The sequence below is a fragment of the Leptodactylus fuscus genome, chromosome 7 (assembly GCF_031893055.1).
Source record: "Leptodactylus fuscus isolate aLepFus1 chromosome 7, aLepFus1.hap2, whole genome shotgun sequence".
NCBI lineage: Eukaryota > Metazoa > Chordata > Amphibia > Anura > Leptodactylidae > Leptodactylus > Leptodactylus fuscus.
The window spans coordinates 57360126-57385945 of NC_134271.1; the positions used below are offsets into that span (position 1 = coordinate 57360126).

The 25820-nt window shown below is 43.0% G+C and overlaps 1 non-coding gene across 1 annotated transcript; it reads left to right on the forward strand.

Moving 5' to 3' along the window:
* Positions 1 to 24433: 24433 nt before the first annotated feature.
* Positions 24434 to 24515, forward strand: TRNAS-CGA (transfer RNA serine (anticodon CGA)). Its single transcript has one exon. It is a non-coding gene; the product is annotated as a tRNA-Ser (tRNA).
* The last annotated feature ends 1305 nt before the right edge of the window (positions 24516 to 25820 follow it).

The window sequence follows — 25820 nt, forward strand, 5'->3', positions numbered from 1 at the left end:
AATATACAGAATAATATGTTATTTTTATTCTTAAATATCCAGAGACAACCAGGCGGCCACTTACACTCCCTCTGAATTGGTAGTTGAAAAATTAATCAACAGCAAGGAGGCTCGCCACCAAATGTTCCTTTCTTAAACTAATAACATAGATTTCTCCTTCGGTTTAGTGCCACCATATGCATATTTATGGATATTCCTTCAGTGAAGCTCTTAGCAGATATCCGTGTATTGTAGCACCCTAATGACCACCTATTACAAAGACTCCAGTGGAAAACCAATTGAATATCAAGTAGTGGTAGTGCGAGAATGAGAAAGATTCCAAATCCATCGTCTTCGGGGATATAAACTTTGGTTCAGCCAAACTGTCTGTAGAATTCATTGTTTTCATAGAACTATGGAGGTCAGTGACTGATCACAACAGGGCCTAAACACTTTTCTATAAACTACCAGATGCTAGATGCGGCCCAAAAAAAATGTTGTGGAAACCCATTACGGGTTTTTATAAAAAATTTTATTGCATTTTTGCTGAGCTATCCTCTGCAGATTTTCTTTTTTTATGTAGATTGTGAGCCCTACATAGAGCTTACAATGTACATTTTTTCCCTATCACTATGTCTTTTTGGAATATGGGATGGAAATCTATGCAAACACGAGGAGAAGATACAAACGCCTTACAGAAGGTTTTTTTGCCCTTGGCGGGATTTGAACAACAGGACTCCCGCGCTGTAAGGCTGCAGTGCTAACCACTGAGCCACCATGTGGCCCCTCCTCTGTGGATTTTCTGACTCTATCATACCTATATAGAAAATTCCAATGTTTCCAATTGACATGCTAAGATTTTCAAAAATCTGGGTGTTTTTTTAAATTGTAGTTTTTGCACAATGGATTTTTTCTGCAATGTGTGGATGGGATTAGTCAGAATCCCATCCACTTTGCAGGTACTGTAAAACGCAACTTTTTTTGCCACAACTGGCCAAAATTATGCATTTTCACAACATTAAAGTGGAATGAAAAACCCGACACTGGGCATTGGATTACAAAAGTTATAAGACACCATACAGCTTGTTTATTTTTGAGAACTATGCAAATGATTCATAAAAATCCTTATCCAGTTCTTATGGACAGTAATAATGATTGGCAAGGATGTAAATTTAAGCCAGACAGCACGATGCTGAATTGCATGTATCACAATGAAAAGTGTGGCCCACCATTGGTCATGATCCAGCAGTCCTACAAAATTACGGCGTGCTTATTTTCCCAGTTATTCAGATTATGGCATAAGTGGAGATTATGAGACTGAAGGAAAGGTTGGTGGAAATGTTTTGGTGACTCGTTCCTTTGTTTCAGCCATTTACGCTACTAGTGTAACCCACTAATAATAGTATTATTGGACTTTGATAATTACATCATCAACCTTCAGATGACATCACATCAAGTTCCATATCTATAAAAATATGTTTATTTGGAGCTTGGTTGAATTGGACCAAATGAAACCCCCCATACAATGCCAGTAATATAGTCATGCAGTGACACATATTTGGCAGATAGCCTAGAGCTACAATACAGCTTAATGTACCATAGTAATTAGAATTAATAATAATATTTCTAATTTGAATTTCTTGACCTTATCACAGCATATAGATAATGATGAACAAGAGAACACATTATGATGGTGGCATTCTGTCTTCAGCCATAGCTCGGCCCTCTCTTTGTTCACAAACCGTCATCATCTTATTAAGGCAATGTCCTTGTGCATGGAGGAGACAGTGGAAGGAAGGAAAAAATACGGATTTGTCAAGGATGATGTCATAAGGATAGTTTCACGCCACCTAAATTATGGTTCTTGCAGAACTGCTGATGGTAGCAAAGCAGATAAAGCCATATTTCAGGTCAATTTATACATGGGTTTAATCTTCCAGGATGTGCAGTAAGGTGACTCATGACTAAAGTTTGGACTGGTCCCAAGATGGATACTTGCTATTTGTCTCATTTTCCATTAGAGAAGATTATGTAGAGAGTAACCTAGTAAACCCTGGGCGACTGTATGTGCTGCACATAGATGACATTGAAGGATGCTGGAAGGATTTTTTCATTTACAAGAACATTTTGTTTTAAAGGGATTCTACCACTAAAACACTTTTTTTTCTAGTTACCACGTCGGAATAGCCTTTAAAAAGGCTATTCGTCTCTTACCTGTGGAAGTGCTCTCCGCCGCGCCGTTCGTTCAAAATACCGGTTTGTACCGGTATGCTAATGAGTTCTCTCGCAGCGATGGGGGCGTCCCCATCGCAGGAGCAGCGATGGGGGCGTCCCCATTGCAGCTCGAAAACTCACCGCAGCGCCGCCTCTCCTGTCTTCAGTGTCCTCCCCTTGCTTCTTCAGCGTACTGTCGGACGCCTGCGCAGTACGCTCTGTTCGACGAAGATTGCCGAACGTACTGCGAATGCGCGAAATTGCGATCCCAGCCATAGTGCGGGCACCGAACTTTCGCGTATGCGCAGTACGTTCGGCAATCTTCGACGAACAGAGAGCATACTGCGCAGGCGTCCGACAGACGCTGAAGAGGCAAGGGGAGGACACCGAAGACAGGAGAGGCGGCGCTGCGGTGAGTTTTCGAGCTGCAATGGGGACGCCCCCATCGCTGCTCCTGCGATGGGGACGCCCCCATCGCTGCGAGAGAACTCATTAGCATACCGGTACAAACCGGTATTTTGAACGAACGGCGCGGTGGAGAGCACTTCCACAGGTAAGAGACGAATAGCCTTTTTAAAGGCTATTCCGACGTGGTAACTAGAAAAAAAAGTGTTTTAGTGGTAGAATCCCTTTAAAGGAAATCTGCTACTTGAACATATCCCTTTAAATTAGAACATGGAAATATACCTGATGGACCTAATATAGACAGCAGTGGCCACTTGGCACTTGTGTCATTGTTATCCTTTTTGGCACTACTATTATGGCATCTGTGAGGTTCCTTGTTCTGCTCCTCCCATAGTTCATTCTTGTGTATCCCTACGATGCCTGGACTTGTGGCCATAATACAGCTGTACAAATGTGTTTGTATTATGTTCATGTAAAGCTGACCTAAGGGTATTCATTCAGGCAGTGGCGTAACTAGGAATGGCGGGGCCCCGTGGCGAACTTTTGACATGGGGGCCCCCCCGACACCGAAGATCTCGACCGAGTCCCTCCTACGCATTCCTGCGCGCTCTATTATGTCCCATAGTGGCCCCTGCACACAGTATTATACCCAATAGTGGCCCCCTGCACACAGTATTATGTCCCTTAGTGGCCCCTGCACACAGTATTATACCCAATAGTGGCCCCCTGCACACAGTATTATGTCCCATAGTGGCCCCTGCACACAGTATTATACCCAATAGTGGCCCCCTGCACACAGTATTATGTCCCTTAGTGGCCCCTACAGGACTAAATACTGTCACCGCTGACCGCTATACCAGGACAAATTGTGGATAAAAAAAAATCTGGTCCTGTGCATTACAATTTAGTAACTCCATGTGCTTCATATTAATAGAAGTTAACCCCATCATCTCCCTCACATTAACCCCTGTGTGCCTCACCATAAGAGTTACTGATATGTGAGAGACATGGAGGTAATAATAAAGTATCTTCATTACTATTACCCCCAAATGTCTCACATATCAGTAACTCTTATGGTGATCAAACAGGGGTTAATGTGAGGGAGATGATGGGGTTAACTGCTATTACTATGAGGCACATGGAGTTACTAAAACACAAGTAATCCCCCCAAATGCCTGATAGTAATAAGTATAGTAACCCCAGTACGTACCTGTGTAGCTTCAGTTTCATTTTCCTAGAGCAGCTTCTTCCTCTTCTCTTCTCTTGCTGGACGGCAGGGATAAGCCCCGCCTCCTCCTCTCATTGGTGGGCAGAGGACAGCAGAGAAAGGGAGGGGGAGAGAGGGGGAGCGTCCTGCAGCGCTGACAGGAGCCAGAGCTGCAGCTCCTGTGTCTCAGCCGTTGCTGCAGCTTCGGGGCCCCCTGTTGGAAAGTATTCCACCACAGGGGGCCCCGATCATTATACTCGGGGGTCCGAAAAGACCTCCGAGCATAATGATAGCAGCGGTAGCAGCTGTCACCGGGCCCCTAATGTCCCGGGCCCTGTGGCAGCTGCTACCGCTGCTATGGTGGTAGTTACGCCACTGCATTCAGGTTAGTGAAGGGTATGAGCGGATAAACAAAAATTAAAAATGTTCTCATCTCGCCTGATGGATGACGCAACCCTGTCCATATGATAACATGGCATAGCATTTGTAGGGTTATTTTGTAGGGTTTATTGCAGTTGGGGAGGAAGCACCTTTAACCAAATGGTACCAGGAAGTATATACCCAAAAGATAAACTTAGGCTAAGTAGTCATAAGGCAAAGAGGATACGATGTACAAACCCAGGGCTATGAATTTTCGAATCCACGAGTCACTTTTTTCTTGAATTCTTTGATGGAGGGACAAATATATGTAATGATTTTTTCTATCTGCACGTGATACATATTTCATACCATATTTACTACATTGCAAGTGGAAGGTTAGCAAATTCTATGAAGGCTCGATGAGCACGTGATATGGTGTAGTGTGTGGTGCAAAGATATTGTATGTATTATACGTCTAAAACTGCTGCATTACCACACAGTACGCCGTGTATCTAGCAGATTCTGCTAAGGATCCTTCTGGCTCGCCAATGATTTTACATTTCTGACAGGCCTGCAGCTCTGCATTACTTTCAATTAAGCCGGTCTCACGAGCAGCATACCAGAACAGGGCAGCTTTCAAGAACCAATAAGTCTAAAGACACTGAGCTTCTATAATCAATGAGAAAAAATGTGCTCTGCAGACACGGCAAACAACTGGAGAGATCTCAGGCTTGTTAACCACCCCGCATTGTGTGAGAGGTAATGCAGAACAGTCAAGAAGTGCAGACTATCAGTGGCTGTCTACATAACAGGGCCTCTGAGTCTCAGATTAGTCCTCTACCAATTTGAGGTTGAGTCATTTGTAGTAATAGGGTTTGCAGAGTTCGTTCCCGTAATTGGGCCCTCAAACTAGAAGGTTCCACAGTCCCAGGTGATGAATGGTGTAAGTCGAGGATTAGATGACATATCAAGCTACTGCCAAGGTTAGCTCATTATTAAAATGTCTACAGGTCATCAAATATTTCAATATGAGAAGCTTATAGTATACATGGTGGGAGTAAAAAAATGACTCAAGGAGTAAGTATAAGGACTGATAGAAAGCAGAACTCTATGTCATATTTAGACCTTTGTTACTACCGAGGCATAAATCTTAGTTGGGCATATAGAAGAGGTGCTGCCTATATGGGGTAAATCCTTTTAAGGGTGCATGCACACTGAGTAACGCCGGGCGTGTATGAGAGCCGTACACGCCGGCATTACAGCAGACTGCCGAACACTTCCCATTCACTTCAATGGGAGCGCTCGTAACAGCGGCGTTTACGAGCGCTCCCATTGAAGTGAATGGGAAGTGTTCGGCAGCCCTGCTGTAACGCCGGCGTGTACGGCTCTCATACACGCCCGGCGTTACGTAGTGTGCATGCACCCTAACATGTACTGTTTATGGCTAACCTATGCTCTTCACAGGGGCATACATACTATAAAGGCATGGGTGTGACTACCAGGGTAGCAACAGGTGCCTAATAACTATGCAGGTCCATTTCCACTGAGACCTTGAGTACAATCAGCGCTGCACCTCTAATGAGGCGAGGTGAGGTGACCACCCCAGGCGGTGCTGCGGAGGGGGACAGCAGCACGGACGATTTTTTTTCTTTTTTACATTTTGTTCGCTGACCTAACGCAGGAGAGCTGCCGCTCTACTGCGCTGGTTCAGACGTCTGTATCTCAGCTCAGGCGGCGTCCTCACGCCTTACTGCTGCGAGAAGAGGAGGCGACAGCTAGATCACTGAGAGGTCGGTAAGTAAAATAACTTTGTTCTTTGTTTTATAATGAGCTGGAATATCCCCAGCAGGTAGCGGCCTATTTACCAATCTCCCCGGACCTGCTGAATAGGCCCGAGCCCAGGCCGCGATCCCACCACCACTATTATTATACTCAAGTGTCTTTTCAGACCCCCGAGTATAATAATCGGAGCCCCAGGGGAGGTGAGGGAACATAATAAACAGTGTTACTTACCTCTCCGAGATACAATGTTAAACCCAGCAGGCTTCAGGCCTATATGGTAATGTCCCAGACGTCACGTGGTCTGGGATATTACCATTTAGGCCCAAAGCCTGTGCTAGTAGTAATAGCCTGTTAGGGGTTGGGTGCGTGGAGAAGTGAGGAGTCAAAGATGTCTGTGTTTCAGACTTTACAGAGTCAAGTCATAGCTGCAAGAAGTGGTCGTGGTGGTCCAAAGGGAAGAGACGGGAAATGTGGGAAGACGTCTCCTGTGTGTATTACTGCACAAAATATTACTGCATTGTATTTATTGTAATGTTACCGCTAGCACCCCCTAGCATCTTTTGCTCATCCGCCTCAGGCAGCAGTGAGGCTAGGTTCACCACTGGGTACAATTACTGATAATTTCATATGATGTAAGGCAATGTGGAGACCTGGATGCTCCTGGATCACTTTACTAAGACATCATAATGCCTGAATGTGACATTTATAAGTTGTGATGTCACAGCCTGCACTGCCATAATTTGGTGTGTGCACTATCCCTGTGCTATGATGTCATTGTGGGAATTATCCTAGTACTGCGTTATTCTGGCCCTGAGACATGACTGTGTGCAAAGTGATATGAACCAGCAACAGAAGGGGGGGGGGCTCATTTTAAAGGGATCACCCTCTTTACTTTGAAAGTCCCGAAAGACAGAGACATTTATTCTGTTACATTAAGTGACAGCCACAACCCACGATACATTCCTTCTCCTTACCAGAGAACTTGTTGGCTCTCCTGGCATGACTTTACAAGAGGACTTGTTGGCTCTCCTGGCATGACTGTTCTGAAGTTACATCTGTCATAACAATTCTGGAGCATATTTTCTTGTGACTCTGAGTTGTACCAATCCTCTGTTATTCTTCCATGAAATATGTAAGTAAATTGACAGCTGGATTTTATGACATCTAGCCACCGACTACTCTCACACTACTCAGCCAGTGCTGTCACTGTCACTTTGTATAGGGATACACCTATTTGACAAGAGGAATAATAACACCCAGTTGTCAATTCATTCCCACATTTCTAGCAGGAATAACATTGGAACAGCACAATACATGGGTATAAAAATGATCCAGAATCATTGTTTCATGGAGAATACAAGTATTTAGTAAAAGAGACACATCGGGTGTTCTGACAGGTCTTCATATCCTTTGTGGAAAGTATAAAAGACTCTTCGGCTGCCTACGAGATACTCAACAATACTGAAATTGAGGATATATTAAACACATACGTATACAATATACTATTATCCTCATCCTCCTCATCAACATCATCATCCTCATCATCGAACTTTTATCTGAACTTTTGTTGAACCACAAAAAGAATCAGAATTTGTCTCATGCCTTAGCATTTCGGCTCTTTCACGGCCAGCAAGGCAATGAATGAACTCCTCTATGATGTATTACATGGGATAAGATTTAATCTTAGATGCTTGGCTTTGAGGATGGATATTTTCATTTGTTACACCTGGAACATATTATATACAGAGAAGAGTTATTTGTTCCTGACATATTTGTCTGCTATGCCCCATATAATCTAACTTTATTCATTATATATTCACCTGTTATATATTATCCCTGCCCTCTCTCATGTCTATGCAGGTATATAAAATAAAAATATCCAAAATCTATTTCATTTTTAGGCAAGGACTCAATGACCGTGACATGATTTCAGTTCTCTCTGTGGACTTTTTTCCTCTTAGGAAAACACTGAAGTTTCGCCAGTCATCAGGGTTTATTTCAGCACTATTTTGCGCAGATTCGCCTTTTTTAGACCACTTTGATGTCTATTTATGATTTAGACGCACCTCCTTGTTAGATGTTGTGCACGTGTGTACGTTAGTTTAGATACGCCTTTATAAGCTATGTACACTTTGCCCCTCTTTTTTTTTAAAAAAGGGCCTATTCTCCTTTTTAAGGTCAGCACCCCATGTTGTGTAAACGCCGCAGTTTGACTATGGCGGAAATGCAGCGGAAAAGCGCAGCATTTTACAGTCACTGCCTAGTGGATGAGATTCTAGCGTATTTCATTGACACATTGGGCAAAAATACATGCAGTGAACATGCTGTGATTTCCAAAACCGTTGCGGTTTCGGAAATCACAGCATATTAATTATACCTATGGAAACATTGGCAGTTTCCCTATAGGTATAATAGAAAGTTTCCTCTGCAGACATTCTGTGAAAAGCATTGCTGTAAAAACCATTAAGCATTGCCGTTGCGGTTTTCCCGCAGCACTTTTTTCTACGTGGGGACTTAGCCTTAATGCTGTCTGATGTGAAGGGATTTTTTTTTACGTTGCCTATGTACCGGAGTGCATTTGCTCTTCATTTATCGCTTTTTAAAAAGGCACAAGCCATAAATATGGCGTGAAAAGGCCATTTAGGTTATACCCCCTATTCCTGACAAAACAAAAGTAGCGTGGGCTGCATAAAATCTTGAAAAAAGGCACAAATGCTTAATAAATAAAGAGCATGGCAGAAATAGACCACAAATGGCGCAGTTTATGAAAAAAAAAATAATTTATGCAGGTCACTGCAGATCCTAGACATCATCATGTCATAGAGGAGATCAAAGAAATCCAAATCTGAAAATAAAATCACAGAGGCTTAACAATGATAAGAATAATAGTAATAACAAGCATAATAAATAAATAAATAAATAAATAAATTCATGCTTTGTCTTAACAATACAGACATATCAATAACTAGCGCATAATGAAAATCCTTTTTAATTCCTCCCATTTGCTGTCTAAACACTCAGCTTCACACCCATACATTGAAAACATATGATATTTCTGACATCTGGAGGTTTGCTACAATAGTATCTAAACAAGACACTATTCAGACCTAGTTCACATTTGTGTTCGGTATCCCATTCGGGGAGTCTGCTTGGGTACAGCCGAACGGAATACCAAACGAATTGACAAGCAGTGAGCTTATGAAAGCTATGTACTTTTCTGTCCGCATCTTCCGTGTGGACACCACGTGGAAAACACACAGACCCCATTATAGTCTATGGGGTCTGTGTACTTTCATAAGTTCTCCACTTGCCAATGTGTTCGGTAGTCCGTTCGGGGGGTCCCCAAGCGCACTCCCGAAATTGAATACCAAACACAGGTGTGAATCAGGGCTAAGTACAATAGTAAAGAGTCACAGTGTATCAGAGCAAATAAATATAATATCCTTGTTTTAAAAAATGTGGATTGTAATCACATATAGGGATCACAATGTACATTTTTTTTCCCTATCAGTATGTCTTTGGAGAATAGGAGGAAATCTACACAAACACAGGGAGAACATACAGGCTCCTTGCAGATTATATCCCTGGCGGGATTTGAACCTGGGACTCCAGTGCTGCAAGGCTTCAGTGCTAACCACTGAGTCACCGTGTTGCTCCATAATATTTAATATTTAATATCTAATATCTAACATCACTTTCTCACATCTGTGACTGACAGCATGCAGAGATCTTGAAATGGGGTTGAATTCTATCACTATGTATATTAAAAAGCTGCAGCACTTTTGATTGTAGTAGAATTAAGCAATAATTTCAGACATAGCAATGCTGGTGTACATGTGTAAGAGTCTCATCCGGAGCCCACAGCATCCACACCTGAGCTCCTATAATATTGGGTGACAAATGGCCTCGTTCCTAGCATTACTTTACTCTTGCATTGTATACTGAGTTTTTCCTGCTATTATCTTTTTGGCGGGGTTGTTATACACTTTACTATCTGATTATGCCTATAAAGGTAATTCTAATCTGCTCCTAAAGGAAGGCAGTATATATTGTTTCAGAGCCATGGCGGGGATCCAGGAGGTAGAACTGCCAGATGACTTTTACGGGGGATTATAACAAGACAGAGATGGGGAAAAGTTTTCCCTGTAGAACAGTCACTAAAGATAGCTATGAATTTTTAGTGAGCCATCAGCATGATATAATGTGTATCTTCAAGGAGGATTCATGTTGATTTAACAACAACATTACCTGCTTTTCATACATGCCGCTTAATTAAAGCACCCTGATCAACAAATCAAATGGGTGATTTGGATGGCACAACACACCGCCGCGTAAATGCCAAGAATGGCAAATTATACATAATTGCCTTTAAAGGACTCACTTACCAAACTTCACAAATAAGTACAATTATATCTCTTTCTTTGTCTCTCTCTGTGCCGTACTGTACTCTCCAACTTTAAATGGCTTTCTGAGATCAAACAATTGACTAAAGTGATATGTAAAAAAATAAAATAATCAATAAGAAACTCCCCATATAGATCCTGCATTACTGCCGGCGAAGACTGGCCTACCAATGAACCCCCAACTCATGGTGGCATGGCACAGTATACTCTATGTACCGTACTTCATATACAGTCCTATGAAAAAGTTTGGGCACCCCTATTAATCTTAATCATTTTTAGTTCTAAATATTTTGGTGTTTGCAGCAGCCATTTCAGTTTGATATATCTAATAACTGATGGACACAGTAATATTTCAGGATTGAAATGAGGTTTATTGTACTAACAGAAAATGTGCAATATGCATTAAACCAAAATTTCACCGATGCAAAAGTATGGGCACCTCAACAGAAAAGTGACATTAATATTTAGTAGATCCTCCTTTTGCAAAGATAACAGCCTCTAGTCGCTTCCTGTAGCTTTTATTCAGTTCCTGGATCCTGGATGAAGGGATTTTGGACCATTCCGCTTTACAAAACAATTCAAGTTCAGTTAAGTTTGATGGTCGCCGAGCATGGACAGCCCGCTCTCAAATGATCTGAAAACAAAGATTGTTCAACATAGTTGTTCAGGGAAAGGATACAAAAAGTTGTCTCAGAGATTTAACCTGTCAGTTTCCACTGTGAGGAACATAATAAGGAAATGGAAGAGCACAGGGACAGTTCTTGTTAAGCCCAGAAGTGGCAGGCCAAGAAAAATATCAGAAAGGCAGAGAAGAAGAATGGTGAGAACAGTCAAGGACAATCCACAGACCACCTCCAAAGAGCTGCAGCATCATCTTGCCGCAGATGGTGTCACTGTGCGTCGGTCAACAATACAGCACACTTTGCACAGGGAGAAGCTGTATGGGAGAGTGATGAGAAAGAAGCCGTTTGTGCAAGCACGCCACAAACAGAGTCGCCTGAGGTATGTAAAAGCACATTTGGACAAGCCAGCTTCATTTTGGAAGAAGGTCCTGTGGACTGATGAAACAAAGATTGAGTTGTTTGGTCGTACAAAAAGGCGTTATGCATGGCGTCCAAAAAAAAACAGCATTCCAAGAAAAACACTTGCTACCCACTGTAAAATTTGGTGGAGGTTCCATCATGCTTTGGGGCTGTGTGGCCAATGCCGGCATCAGGAATCTTGTTAAAGTTGAGGGTCGCATGGATTCCACTCAGTATCAGCAGATTCTTGAGAATAATGTTCAAGAATCAGTGACGAAGTTGAAGTTACGCCGGGGATGGATATTTCAGCAAGACAATGATCCAAAACACCGCTCCAAATCGACTCAGGCATTCATGCAGAGGAACAATTACAATGTTCTGGAATGGCCATCCCAGTCCCCAGACCTGAGTATCATTGAACATCTGTGGGATGATTGGAAGCGGGCTGTCCATGCTCGGCGACCATCAAACTTAACTGAACTTGAATTGTTTGTACAAAATACCTTTATCCAGGATCCAGGAACTGATTAAAAGCTACAGGAAGCGACTAGAGGCTGTTATCTTTGCAAAAGGAGGATCTACTAAATATTAATGTCACTTTTCTGTTGAGGTGCCCATACTTTTGCACCGGTCAAATTTTGGTTTAATGCATATTGCACATTTTCTGTTAGTACAATAAACCTCATTTCAATCCTGAAATATTACTGTGTCCATCAGTTATTAGATATATCAAACTGAAATGGCTGTTGCAAACACCAAAATATTTAGAACTAAAAATGATTAAAATTAATAGGGGTGCCCAAACTTTTTCATAGGACTGTACATAATCATGGTACAGCATATCCTCCAGACTATACAGTATATCAGCATAATATACTGGCTAGATTATTATATTATATTTATTATCATTAATTACAGAATTTTTATTTTGAGATACTGTAGACACACTGAGCGGCAGAGATGACATCTAGGTGTAGACTCAGGCCAGCCATCAGTCTATCACACAGAGCCCCGTCTTCTCAATCACACTGCAGGGGACCAAGTCATCAATCATATTTCAGCCTCGTTCTGCTGCCTGAGTTCTGATGCTATATCGGCACATATCCCTGGCACACAGAGCTAAATGGGCCCTAGTTCAAGACCAGAGCCAGGCGCAGACTACTGAGAGGACCACAGGACAGAAGCAATCAGAGGTAAGTGGATGCTGGCAACATTTTAGGAATTTGAAAAAGATTACTGGTGGGCACTAGGCGCTACAGTCTAACACTACCTGATTGTCTCTTTACTTGCCAATAATGCCAATCACTAGCCTCAACAGGGATGTGGGCAGTGATTGGCTGGCAAGATCAATGATTGGCTGCAAACAGGAAAGTCAACAAAAATTGCAAGAGGGGTCGCAGTGGAAGATCTAAATGGTTACTAACTTTTCAACTTAGTCTAATTTCATAGAGTACGTGATTCTGAACCTCATAAAATGCTCTTTTCTGCTCTTTTCTATATCTGCATTATATTTGCAGTTAAAGGGGTTGTCCAATGCAAAATGTGCATCAGTCAAAAATGGGGACATTAGCAGCAGAAAAACGGATAGGACATCGCATATGAAGGCCTGTACAGTCATAGAACAGACTGCCCAGCAAGACCCTGCAGAGATTTCAACTTTTCATTAAAACTCAGGTATCCTGTAACACATCAGTATTGGTTGTTATGTTGTTTTATAGCATTTATTCAATTTAGCCATTTTTAACTGATCATGGAAAATCCCTTTAAACTGCAAGATATTCCTCAGCACAATAAATATAGACAGTGTATAGTAACACTATGGCCTTAAAGAATTGGGGATTTAGGTCCAAATCTGAGCACGCTCCAAAATTAGAAATGGATTCTAGTGTACCTGAGGTTGAGTAGAGACTAGAGAGTCTCATTGGTGGTAAAGGATGATGTGAATAGCAGCGGGTTTCCTACAGTGCTGTTGAATCTGCTAGCACTGTGTAAGTATCAGACAATAGGTAGCGGTAGTCTATTGTCTATAAGGTCCATCTCAGTACAGTATACACTCCTAATCCTTCAGAAAGATGTCATGAACTTGAATCCTGTCTTACAGCACAGTACATTCACTCAATGGATCCAGCCTAAAGTCTTTGCTAATTGTCGCCTACAAGAGGAAGAGCGGGAAATAAATCATTGATACAGAAGAGACCCCGAGGAGGGAATCTTGTCATTTCAGCATCTTACTATAGAATCTTCTATTGTCATCATAACCCTTTGACTCTAATAGTAGAATTGTGAATGTAATAACTTTATGTAGCCAGTCCCAGTGTAGTATCTCATCAGTCCTTGGCCCCAGGGACGATCCGCTTAGTTTACAAGCAGGTCACAATATTGAAGGTCTGACTCCGAGAAAAATGATTTTGGTGCTACTTCTGACTATTGCGTTTCTATGTGTCAGCGCAGATGGATCTCATTGCTTTCATGCTTTATAAGTGCAGAAATCGCTTCATCCATTCACACACTATCTGTATTTTCTTCAAAGTGCAAAAATCTGTTTGCATAGTGCTTTTATATATATATGTACATCTAACACAATGGGATGATGGGAGTCCTGGTATTACTGCAAGTCTCAAAATACAGCAATAAGAAAGCTTCTATTATGTGACTGACAATTATTCAGTGTATTGCGGGCTTTGTGCTGCAATTCTGCTGGCTGGCTTTTTATGTCTGCTCTGTGAGGAGATCACAATGGCTAAAAGGAATTTAAGATGACTGACAATTCAAGAAGCGTTTGTCATGTTTTCAGTCAAAGGCAAGCAGATTTTGTTTTATTTTAAGTGTCTGACAGATCCTAAAGGATAAAACATATATTGGGTTATATAGTGTAAAGGATTACCATAGTTCACACCTGGGGATCCAGGAAGCTGAAATCTAGGCTGATGTTTGGCAGCTCCATGTCGCCATGTCTGGAGTGATATGAGGCTTAGAGGTTGATCGAGACTTCATGAATTGTACAGTGGCCAAGCTCCACCATTACGTTTGTAACCATCTAGACTTGTCACCTCCTTGTGAGTAAAGTTTCGCCTGAACTGTTGCAATATCATTGCCTGCTTCTAACATTAGGTCACCATCCTGCACTGATGATCCACCATACTCATCACTAGTAGGGGTGTTCACACTTGCGCCCTTGTGCGCCCTGTGTCATTCGGCTGGGTTTCCGTCAGGACAGGGGACGGCTTCCCGGTGGTCAGTTTTAAAACCTACTCATTTTGAATGGGTTTTAAAATCAATCCACCAGTGTCCACCTGCAGCTTCTCCGTGGGGAAACTGTTTTTTTTTTTGGCCGACACAAAGTTGTACATGCAGGACTTTGTGTCCGGCCAAAAAACTCATTCAAATGAATGGGTTTTAAAACTGACCACCAGTAAGCCGTCCCCTATCCAGTTTTCCCGGGGTTTAGGACGTTAACACCAAGGCGGACAGCGGCGATAGTGTGAACGCCCCCTTAGTAACCACTGCACTGGAGCTGTAGCGTGGAGATGGTTCTTCTTGGGGCCGGGCCATGTCTATTTGGTCCAAAGCAGTCTCCTAAAAAAGTATGCTCTTATTCTCTTCCACCAAAACATAAATACCTTCAATTGCCTGCTGATTCCTAAAGGGCGCTTGGCCTGACCTGAGGCTCATAGGTTCCAATATTAGCTAGAAAGTCCATCCAAAAATTCCCTCCCCAATCTTTATCACACACTAGTCCCAAAAAGTGAGCAGAGCTAAAGTTCTTGATTCCAATGCTGACAATTATCCTGGCTTGTAACTAATAGACAGGGTCATTCTAACCCAACCTTTCCAGATAATATACTATATAAGAGGGAGGAAGACTAGACTGCCTCCTTTTCCCCACTAGAATGACCTAAATGGACAGACCATCTTGGTTCCATCTACCTAGTTTAAGTCACATCAGTTTAGTCCCAGTTAAAGTTATATCAACCAAGAACACATTAAACAGCATTATAGCATGTTAAAGTGCAAATATACAATAAGACATGCAACCAGTCCTTTAGTAGAGATCCTTCAGTGATACTACACAGGACATAGGCTTCTCCATCTTTAAGACACTACCTAAACCCACCTTCCATTTCTGTATGACAATCATGGAATAAGAAATCTTGAAAGAGATTACGAGTGTCATTCTTAAAGAGAAATGTTCTTTTCAATAGACCCCGCCATCCCAGCTCTAGTATGCCATGGAGTAATAGGCATATAAATATCCCCTGAATAGAACTTCTGCTCCTTAAACACTTCAGCTTCACATTACAGGGTTTATATCTGATAATTTATGCCACTAAGGCTTTCTCACAGTTAAAGATATGTAAGTGATCAATAGTTATGATCCGCTGGGCTCTCATCGGTATGCAGAACAAAATTTCACACATGAACTTGAGATCAAATTCCTTTTCTGCCGTGTTTCAAGGATATTATGACATTAAGAAGAATTTATATTTGCAGAGACCATAGTGCATAATGGTCTAGATTTTATTATTCAAAGCTCCAGACCTACAGGGAATGTAATTTCAGCAGTTTTAGAAACCATTTTTTAAAAGAAATACAGTTTCCCTGGTACTAAAACACCGCACATTCCGAGACACCATTAGAAATAGCATATATATAATTCTGTTTATCGGATATATGACCCAATAAACTTACAGATCGTTTGCCCTAAAAAAACACTTGGATATGACTGTTTTACATCTCTGGGGGAAAAATACATAGTGTTAAGTACTAGTCATGATCTTTACTATTATTTATATGAAAACAGCTAGAAAAGATAGGATGAAAAGGATGGGAATAATGAGCAGTAGGTGCACTGTTTGGTAGTATTATGGTGCACTATTACACTTTTATTTGGACATTAAATGGCAGCATTATGTAAGTGATTGGTATTTAGCGATTGGCAACAGGTAGTGTAACAAAGGGAAACTAGGTTTATATGGCAGTGGCATAAATATTGGGGTAGCAGCAGGACTTTAGAGGGTCCCTGATGCTTTTTTTTTCTTTTTTAATACTTACTTCACTTACTGATCCCTGCTTCTAATCATAGCTACTTCTGCTTCCCCTTCTGCGTCCCCTATCATGTCACTGGGGCATCCTGGAGGGCAGAAAGGAAAGTCGGGGCGGCTGTGAGCAGGAGCGGGGATCCGTAAGTGAGGCTGCGGGCCCACAAACCCCACAAACATTGCTATCATTATTCTCCAAAGACCCCAAAGTATAATAATCAGAGTCCCAGGGGAGGTGATGGAACATAAAAACCAGTTTTACTTGCTTCCCCTGTGCTCTGCCAATCTTCTGGTCTATTTGTCACGTGGGCCAAGCTGGCATCATTATGCACCGTGACGCTGGCCTGGCTCACATGACGTCTGTACCAACATTGAATAAGGCCAAAACCAGCGGGGAGTGCACCAGAGACAGGGAAAGGTAAGTAACAGTGTTTTTTATGTTTGTGTCCTCCCCTGGGCCTCCAAACATTATATTTTGAGGTCCAAAAATACATGGGTGGTCCACTTTGGGGCATAATACTGTGTGCAGAGGCCACTGTGAAGTATTATACTGAGTTCAGGGGCCACTATGGGGCATAATAGTGTGTGAGCAGGGACCACGGTGGGACATTATACTATGTGGAAGGACCGCTATGGGACATTATACTGTTTGGAGGGGCCATTATGAGACATTACACTGTGTGGAGGGTCTGCTATGGGATATTATACTGTCTGAAGGCCACTTTGGGACATTATAGTGTGTGTAAATGGGACTTTACAATGTGTAGGAGCCAGGAAAGGGAGCTCTATACTGTGGGGAGGGGGGAAAGTCAAAAGTTTTCTTGGAGGCCTCTGGTTTTGTAGGCAGAATTTTAAAGGAAGTCTGTCACCAGAACCCAGCATATTGAACCAGCAGATTGGTTAAGGTCACCTGAATCAAACGGTGTTTTCACCTTGTGAATTGGCGCTTCCGTTGTAACAAAGACTTGGCTGAGTTCTGGGAGAAACTTTTATCATTTATAAAGTAGAAAGGATAGCTTAGGATAAGAAATATTATTTTAGTGTGCAAAGGTGTAGAACAATGTGATCAGGTCATGTGATGAGCCTGCCAAAACAGATGTGATTTTAGGGCACGTTTGAAGCTTCTGTAGTTGGAGATTAATCCGATTGTCCAGAATAAAGCATTCCAGACCACCGGTGCAGCTTTAGAAAAATTTGGAGACGAGAATGTTGGAAGGTCAGCACTATGGAGGGATTTATGGGTGAGTGTAATAATTTTATATTGTATTCTGTGCTGGTTAGGCAGCCAGTGCAGTGACTGGCACAAAGTAGATGTGTCTGTGTACCGTTTTGACAGAAAGATGAGTCTGGCGGTCTGGTGGCTGAATTCAGGACAGATTGTAGTGGGAAGAGTTAAGCAAGAAGAAGCCGAAAAGTGAATTACGATAGTCAAGATGAGAGAGAACCAGAGCGACAATGAAGGTTTTGATGTTTCCATAGTAAGAAAAGAGTGCATTATAGAGATGTTTTTGAGGTGCAGGTGACATATGCATGTGTCCTAGACTGGCTTAGTGTCACCGTCACCGAGCGGTGGATTGGGGCGGCCCTGTGGACGCAGCGCTGCTCCAGCGGCCGCCCCTCACGCTTAGCAGAAAGTAGGTCCTCTCCCTGCCTGCTCTCTGCCTGCTGACGCCGCCCGCTCTGCCCCCTCCGCTCCGATCCTCCCCCTCCGCTCCGCCCCCCCTCTGCTCGGCTCCGCCCCTCCGATCCGCCCCCTCCTCTCGAGGGGGGGGGGCTTTCAGACGTCCGCCTCAGGCGGCACAAAGACTAGGTTCACCCCTGAGTGTAGGGCATGAAAACAGAGTTGTAAGAGGACCAGAAGAGAGTTCACAGAAAGATAACGGCTTAGTGTTGAGGAGATTAGAAGGTTACAGACGGGTCAATATTTAGCAGCACAGGATGGGTCAAGGGAGGGTTTTTTCAGAAGTGGGGTTATGACAGCATGTTTGAAAAATTCCAGTAGAGAGAGAGGTTAAAAATTTTAGTAAGGTGAGTTGTAACAGCAGGGGAAGAGATCAGATGGGATGTAATTAGATAGGGTCATAAGGTGCTGTGATACAAATACTGTTAAGAGTATAAGGTGGGGAGGAAATCAACTATACATATTTCACCAATGTCCCCACAAATCCTGGCACAGCCAAAGCACATTGCTATGGTGCTTAAAGACAGTGGTGTAAATAGAAACTTCCTCAGTGCAAAATATGTAACAGTGAATTCACCTTTTATGTTGCTTAAATGGGACAAACAAAAGACAGCGCCAAGCCGCAAATAATGTAAAACACCTGTGATGGGTAAATATGTTAAAAAAAATGTATTCGTTGGCCTCTCACCTTGTAATGCTGTGATTTGTCACAAAAACAATCATACATATCACAGGCATAGTCAAAAGTGTTATTGCAGACCATTGGTAGCCATTGGAGGACCCAATACATCAGATAATCACCATGCTGGGTCAGGAGTAAACCCTTAAAGAAGGAAGCGTTCTGTGCTCACCCTTTAATCTAGAATAGGTATGTTATTTCAATCCAAAAACACAATGTGTTTCAGAGATCAGTTTACCATGTTTACCAATGGATGGAGGTTCATTCTCCATTGGTACACTTGATAAAGAGGTTTGGAACCTGAAATGGGTTGTGTGTTTGGATGCAAATAAAGACCTGCTCCAGGTTAAAGGGTGAATACAGAACGCTTCCTTCTTTAAGGGTTTACTCCTGATCCTGCATGATGATTATTTAACGTATTGATGTTTAACGTATTGGGTCCTTCAATGGCGATCAATGATCTGCAGCAGCACGCTTGGCTATACCTGTGACATGCTCACCATTTTATGTGTGTTTTATAATACTTGTGTGTTCCTTTGCAGCATCAGAACCTAGTTGCAATTGCCACCTCTGTACCCCCTCTAGCCTTGCTTGTTTGCCTATAGATAAATGCAGATTGATCATTATAACATGGCTTTTCCCTATATAAAATGATGTGTAATTGGTTGGCATTGACTAAAAACATCTTTAATTCATTCATAATATAGATGAATATTCCAGCTTGTATACTACCATAGCTCACTATTGCATCCAGTCGCTCTACTCATCAGCCATTTCTCTTCTGCCTTTGGCATACATTTCTATACTTATCGGCTTTTTATTAACACAAATTATACGCTGAAAACTGATTATATTTTAATTAGATCCCAAACCGCAAGTATTTCCTGTTATAGGAAAAAAATTATGAATGCGCTTGTACAAAGACATGTACAAAGAAGATGATGATCTGGTTACTCATTCAAAGGGAAGACAGAAAGAAGTAGAGGAGGTAGTGAGGGAAGGAAGGAATGAAGAAAAGGAAGAAAGGTAGGGACAAGGAAGAATGGATAGGATCCAGGAAAGGGTCTTTCATTCCATTGTGCCCATCTCCAAATAGGTCATATGGAAAAGCATCTATACAATAGATATGGGCCATAATGTATCCATATAAGTGGCTAATGTACACATTCTTCTTGTCAATACACTTATATACAGAATGTGTCTTGTTGGTAGGATGATTCAGCTGCTAACCACAGACCTTTAGAATCCACTTTTTCCTACTTATCATCCAAGTAAAATTTCACATCTTGAATTCTAGTCCTGGACCAGGAAGCTTAGGATGAACAGATATTTATAGTGACCCTTATAATGGAAAGAGAACACAGAAATCTGCAGATGAACTTCTTTCTAAAGATAAATCCTTGGCAATGTCTTCAGTATTTGTTGAGAAACACCATATGTATTGCACTGAAGTTTTTTGGGTATAATAATGTCACGACGCACGGATATAAACATAACGCTTGTATGTGCCCACTATCCCCACTATGATTATTGTTTATCCCGGTAGACATTACAAAGCAGATAGCTACATGGACACACCCGGGTGTTACATCATGTGGATCACTGATGTAAAATTTGTAAAGCAAATAAATACTGAAAAATCAGTAACAACAACCTCAAAATAAAGTCGGACACAAATTTGGAAAGGAAAAAGTAAAGTCACTATGGAAACCACATGTTTAGTTTTGGATGTATCGGCAAAGCAAAGTACTGTAAATGCAATGTCTATAGAAACTGCACAGCAGGTCTTGTAGTGAATCAGATTGGAGATCACTTACAGGGACAGCATGCTGGGAGTTGTAGTCTAATACTTCATGGAACACCACAGGTTGCCTATATGTGTAGCAAACTTCTAAACAATGACATGGGCAATCAAATTCCTTGTTCCCATCCTAGACATTTATGGCTTATCCACAGGATATGCTAAAAATGTCTGATAGATGCGAGTCCAACCACATAGACTAGTAACTTACTATAGAAAGGTAGGTCCCCTGACCCCATCCCGGGATCCTGCTGCTGCCAAAATAAACAGTGCGGTGGTTAGAATTACAGAAACAGCCGTGTTTGCTGTTCTATATGGTGTTTATAACTGTCCTAGAATTGAATAGAAGTTAAGCAAAAAGCACACTATAACTCACAAATAACACAGACAGCGGAGTCTGCTGTGATACGCTGTTTCCTTAACTTCTATTCATGTCTATGAGAACTTCATAAACAGCCATCTTAGCTGTTACTGAAAACCCAAGTGCATATCCATTTAGTCTTCTCCATCGCTGCTTTGTTTGCTGCAGCAATGATCCACCTCTACTGCGTATGCGGAAGCTGCCCCGTAGTGGTGGATTATCGGCAGCAGTGCACAGAGCAGCGCTGGGAGGATCTGCGGCAGTCAGAAAACAACGATGACCCGTCCTCCAGGAAAAGGCTGGGGGATAAGTATAATGGGGTTGATGGGGGGGAGGGGTGGGGTAGTAGTGACAATTTGTTTTCGGAAATGGATCGTCAATGGATAATCAGAAAATGTCTTTGGGGCTGTCACATGACCGCCCCAGGGATATGGGTAAATATACATTTTTTATTAATTATGTTTTCTTTCAGAAAGGATTAGGGTGGAGGGTGTTTAGATTACTGTAGGGATTTCCATTTATCCCGGACAACCCCTTTAAAGCTAAGGCCGATTTTGTATGTTATTTCCTCTCTGCCTTATAATAGTCATAGCTTTTTTATTTTGCCATGAGGGCATATTTTTTTGTGGGACAAATTTGCATTGTCATTGCAAACGGGTAAAGAAAAAAGTTATATGCAGGTTGTATTTTGAAAGAAGCTGTCCTCTCCCTACATCTCTATTTGGCCCCTGCCACTGGCTCCCAGTGTCTTGGGAACAGTAGGTGCGATGTGCTGACATCACTTGCTGTACCCTGAAGCCTGTGGGAGCAGAAACAGAGGAACAGGGCAAGGTGAGTCTGTTTAATCCATTATGTTGTGGGTATCTCAAGAGGACTATATATATTGTTGGAGGACTGTAAACTGTGGGGGAACCAGGAGGGGGACTGTATACTGTATACTTTGGGGACAACTGGAGGGAGACTGTGGGGCAACTGCAGAGGGGCTTTATAATGTGCTGTAACTATAAAGGAACTGTATATGGTGGGGGCAACTGATGGGTCCATCCATTCCCCAAAAGAGGGGAAGTGCCAAAATCAAGCGCATCAGCATGTCTACAGAGACTGATACTGTAGCTCAGATCACTTCTGGAGATAAATAGCCAATGTGTAATCCTGGATAACCTCTTAAATAGAAAGTGTAAGATGGATGCCTGAGGACAGGCTTGGTGTACTCTTGTGTACTGTTATGTGCATTATACTGTACTTTATACTGTATTTGTATGCTATTGCCACTTGTGGCATTGTTGGAGATGGAGAAACAGATGGAATCCTTTTGCACCTATTGACCTATAAATGTAACATTCACTGGAAACTCCCATTTGCTGGATCCTGGCACCAGGACACCCTATCATTTGCTTTTCTTCTGAGGCCCTTCAAACTGAAAGAAATTGTCCAATAGGAACATCCCCTATAATAAAACCATAGTGATTATTTTCAGAAGCAGGTGATGACACTTTTTTCATATTAATAATATGGATTTACAAGATGACATTACCACACTCATCATATAAGCATTACTGACAAAGCACAAGGGCAATAAATCTTAATATTCATTTTAGGTTCAATCAACCTTCAGAACTTGATAGGAGGTGAATGTATCTTATACCCTTAATAAATAGATGACTAAATGGAAGGCAATTAAAAGTGACATCGGCTTTTATTAAATTTGTATCCCCCTATATAAATTCCAGAGCAAGATGAATAGAAGTCTCATTCATTAACCTGCTCGTTCCGAATTTCTGGGAAACTTTGACAAATCACTAGATATTAGTCACAATTGTAACTCTTGAAAACAGGGACTTTTCTTATTACGGGGCCATTCTTAATTTGTGCTACTCAATATGCTACTGAGAATGTTTTATCCAAATGTCAATGTAACCAGTATCATTTTCCAAGCAATTGCTGAGACAATTAGAAGCTATTTAGTCTAGCGCAGGGTAAATGAGCGCTTTCCCTAATACACAGCATAATAAATGAACACATGTTTTCTTAGCCAAGCTTCACATTAAACTCTCGGAGACATTGCAGTGGACTTTCTAGGAGCTGCTGTCTAGTGCGCAGCTATGGGATGCATACTGTACATGCAAGTACTAACTTGATGCATCATAGGAGACCATAAGTATGCTATGGGGTTTATCATTCTTGTATATTTCCGGCTTTGATTCTGCCTCCCTGCATTGAATATAGAATAGAATGGAACAAAATAGAATAGAACAGGACTCTATTGATTACTGTAGGGAAATTTGGTTTCCCCTAATAGTTCTGGTACAAACGCAGCGACTACGTGCCATTTACAGGCATAAAGGTTACTGTGAAAAAATAAGTTGGCTGTCGGATGACCAAAAGAATGACCTTTTGAACCTTTCACTGGCGTAGTTGTAGGAATCTACCACTGAATGAGCTGTTCTGGCTCCTGAGAATAGGATGAAGAGAGTGAGAAGTATTGACTTTGATCAGCCTCAGTTTGCCCAGTGAACTCTGACTCATGACATCCTTGAAGTTATCAAATTTGCACCCTGCAATTCATCTTGCCCTTTTAATCAATTAGTTCATGTTTTTATGTCCCCCAACCTAGCATTGCCAACCTATACTGAATATGTGTAGGCATCCGCAATCACTGATTCCCTGTCGTCCTCAACAGCGGCACAATGTGGGGTATTTCTGCCCCTGTGTGCTGGTAGGACAGGCGGATATTTAATTAGCCCATCAAATGTGTGGCAGGCCCTATAAGAGGGCACAAGAACCTCCCCTCTGCGTGTTTTTTTCTGTCCTGTGTGGACAGAGGACAGGTGGGAGGACTTGTGTCCTCTTTGAGAAGCTCAGCAGGATCACTCACCTCCTGAGCGGTTGTTTTCTTCTTGTCACCTTCTGTGCCCTGCGGGGAGAAGGTGCTTGTTAGCCATGTGTGGCTACCCCCCTCTATCCCCCCTGCCCCCCCTCTCCTCCGCTTCCCCTGCTCCTTGTGACTTACCTGACATTTTGGTGAGAGTCCGGGGACTCCGCATGCCGCCTCTGGTGGCCGTGTGGACTGCCGGCGGGTGGAACCACACTGTTGTGTATCCTGTTCCCCGCCGGCCGCTGTAAGCGCGCACTTCCGGTTTCGCCGGAAGTATCATAGCGCCATGGCAACGGCCTGGCGCTGGCGGCCGCTCACTCAGGGAAGATTCAGGCCTTATTAAAGGCCGGAAAAGACGGGGAGATGTGGGAGTAAGTGCCCGTGTTAAGGGCCTCTTGGTGGGGGGGAATGTATATCTTTGCAGACCCCTGATTACAGGGTTAGTTGTCTGGGCAGGTTGCCTCACCTGCTTTGATTGTGGCTCCGCCCACTTCCAGCCGGCCAGAATTAAGAGGCTGGCTGGCCTGGTGTCAGAGACCTTCCTGCAGTATCTGCTGAAGGCGTGCGATTGTGGTGTTCATTGATCTTGAACTCTTTTCCAGTTTGCAAACTTTATTGGGAACCGGCTGTGATGGCCGAGTGGTTAAGGTTTTGGACTCGAAATCCAATGGGGTCTCCCCGCACAGGTTCAGATCCTGTTCACAGCGCCAGCCCGGCTAGCTCAGTCGGTAGAGCATGAGACTCTTAATCTCAAGGTCGTGGGTTCGAGTCGCACGTTGGGCGCCAAGTCACCTCTCTGTCCGGTCTACAGGACCTGGTAAGATTTACCCTTTTTTTAAAAGCTGGTATGATGTCATGGTGACAGTGTTGCATGGTCTATTATCTCTCTCTGTAGGATATGTCATCCTCTACTACCCCTCCTGGGGATGGTAGGAGGAAAACCTCTTCCAAGAGGAAACATCTTTCCTGCTTCGATTGCGACACACCGCTCCCTGATGGTAGGTAGCGGCTTGAAAGGTTGTGCCCTGCGGGGTACTACTGGTCCTATAACTTGCCTATTTTCAGGCTATGAGTGGGCCCGTTGTCGCGGGTGCAGAGGTCCTCCACCTGTGGAGCCCTCTCCCAGAGATATGATGGCATGGGTCAAGGAGATGGTGAGTTTGGGCATCGCTTGGGTAAATAGTTTTTCCCTTGCTTGTACTCTCCTTTTTGTTTTGCAGGATGATTCCCTCAAGGGATCCATTGCACCTTGTCTCAGCTCACCAGGAGACCATGCTCTGAGCTCCGTTCCTCGTCTCTCCCCCCCCCCCCTTGTAACACCTGCGGGTGGCAGAGGATGATTCCTCCGAGGACGACTCAGTTATTCCAGCAGAACTGCGTTCCATTATGAACAAACGGGCAGGCTGCTGAAGTCCATCCGGTCTACAGTGGGCCGAGATGTTGACGGGGAAGCCTCCACGTCTGCCTCTGGGGGACATATTGCCTTCCATGCGGACGCCACGCTGACCGACCTTATGGCGCAGCAGTGGAAACAGCCAGAGAAAGGACATTCGCTTTCCAGGATCTTCAAGAGTTTGTTTCCTATTAACACTACCCAGTGGGATTCCTGGGGGCCTCCCCCGAAGGTGGATTTGGCCGTAGCAAAGCTGTCCCGCAGAACCCTGGTGCCCTTGGAAGATGGTTCAAATCTTCAGGACCCTCTGGATCGTAGGGCGGACTCCGTTCTGAAGAAGGTCTACTCAGCTTCCTCCGCGCAAGCCTCTGTGGCCATAGCCTCCTCTATGGTTGGTGACTTTTTGCGCAACCGCTTAGCCGCCTTGGAGCGGGATATAGACTTGGGCGTAGACAGAGATGAGATTCTGGCCGCTATGAAAAGAGTTCATAGGGCTGCAGATTATTTGGCGGAATCCTCCTGCCATCAATTAAAAATCTCCGCCAAATCTATGGCGTTGTCTACTGCGGCCCGTAGACCCCTTTGGCTAAAGCCTTGGCGGGCAGATTTTGCGTCTAAA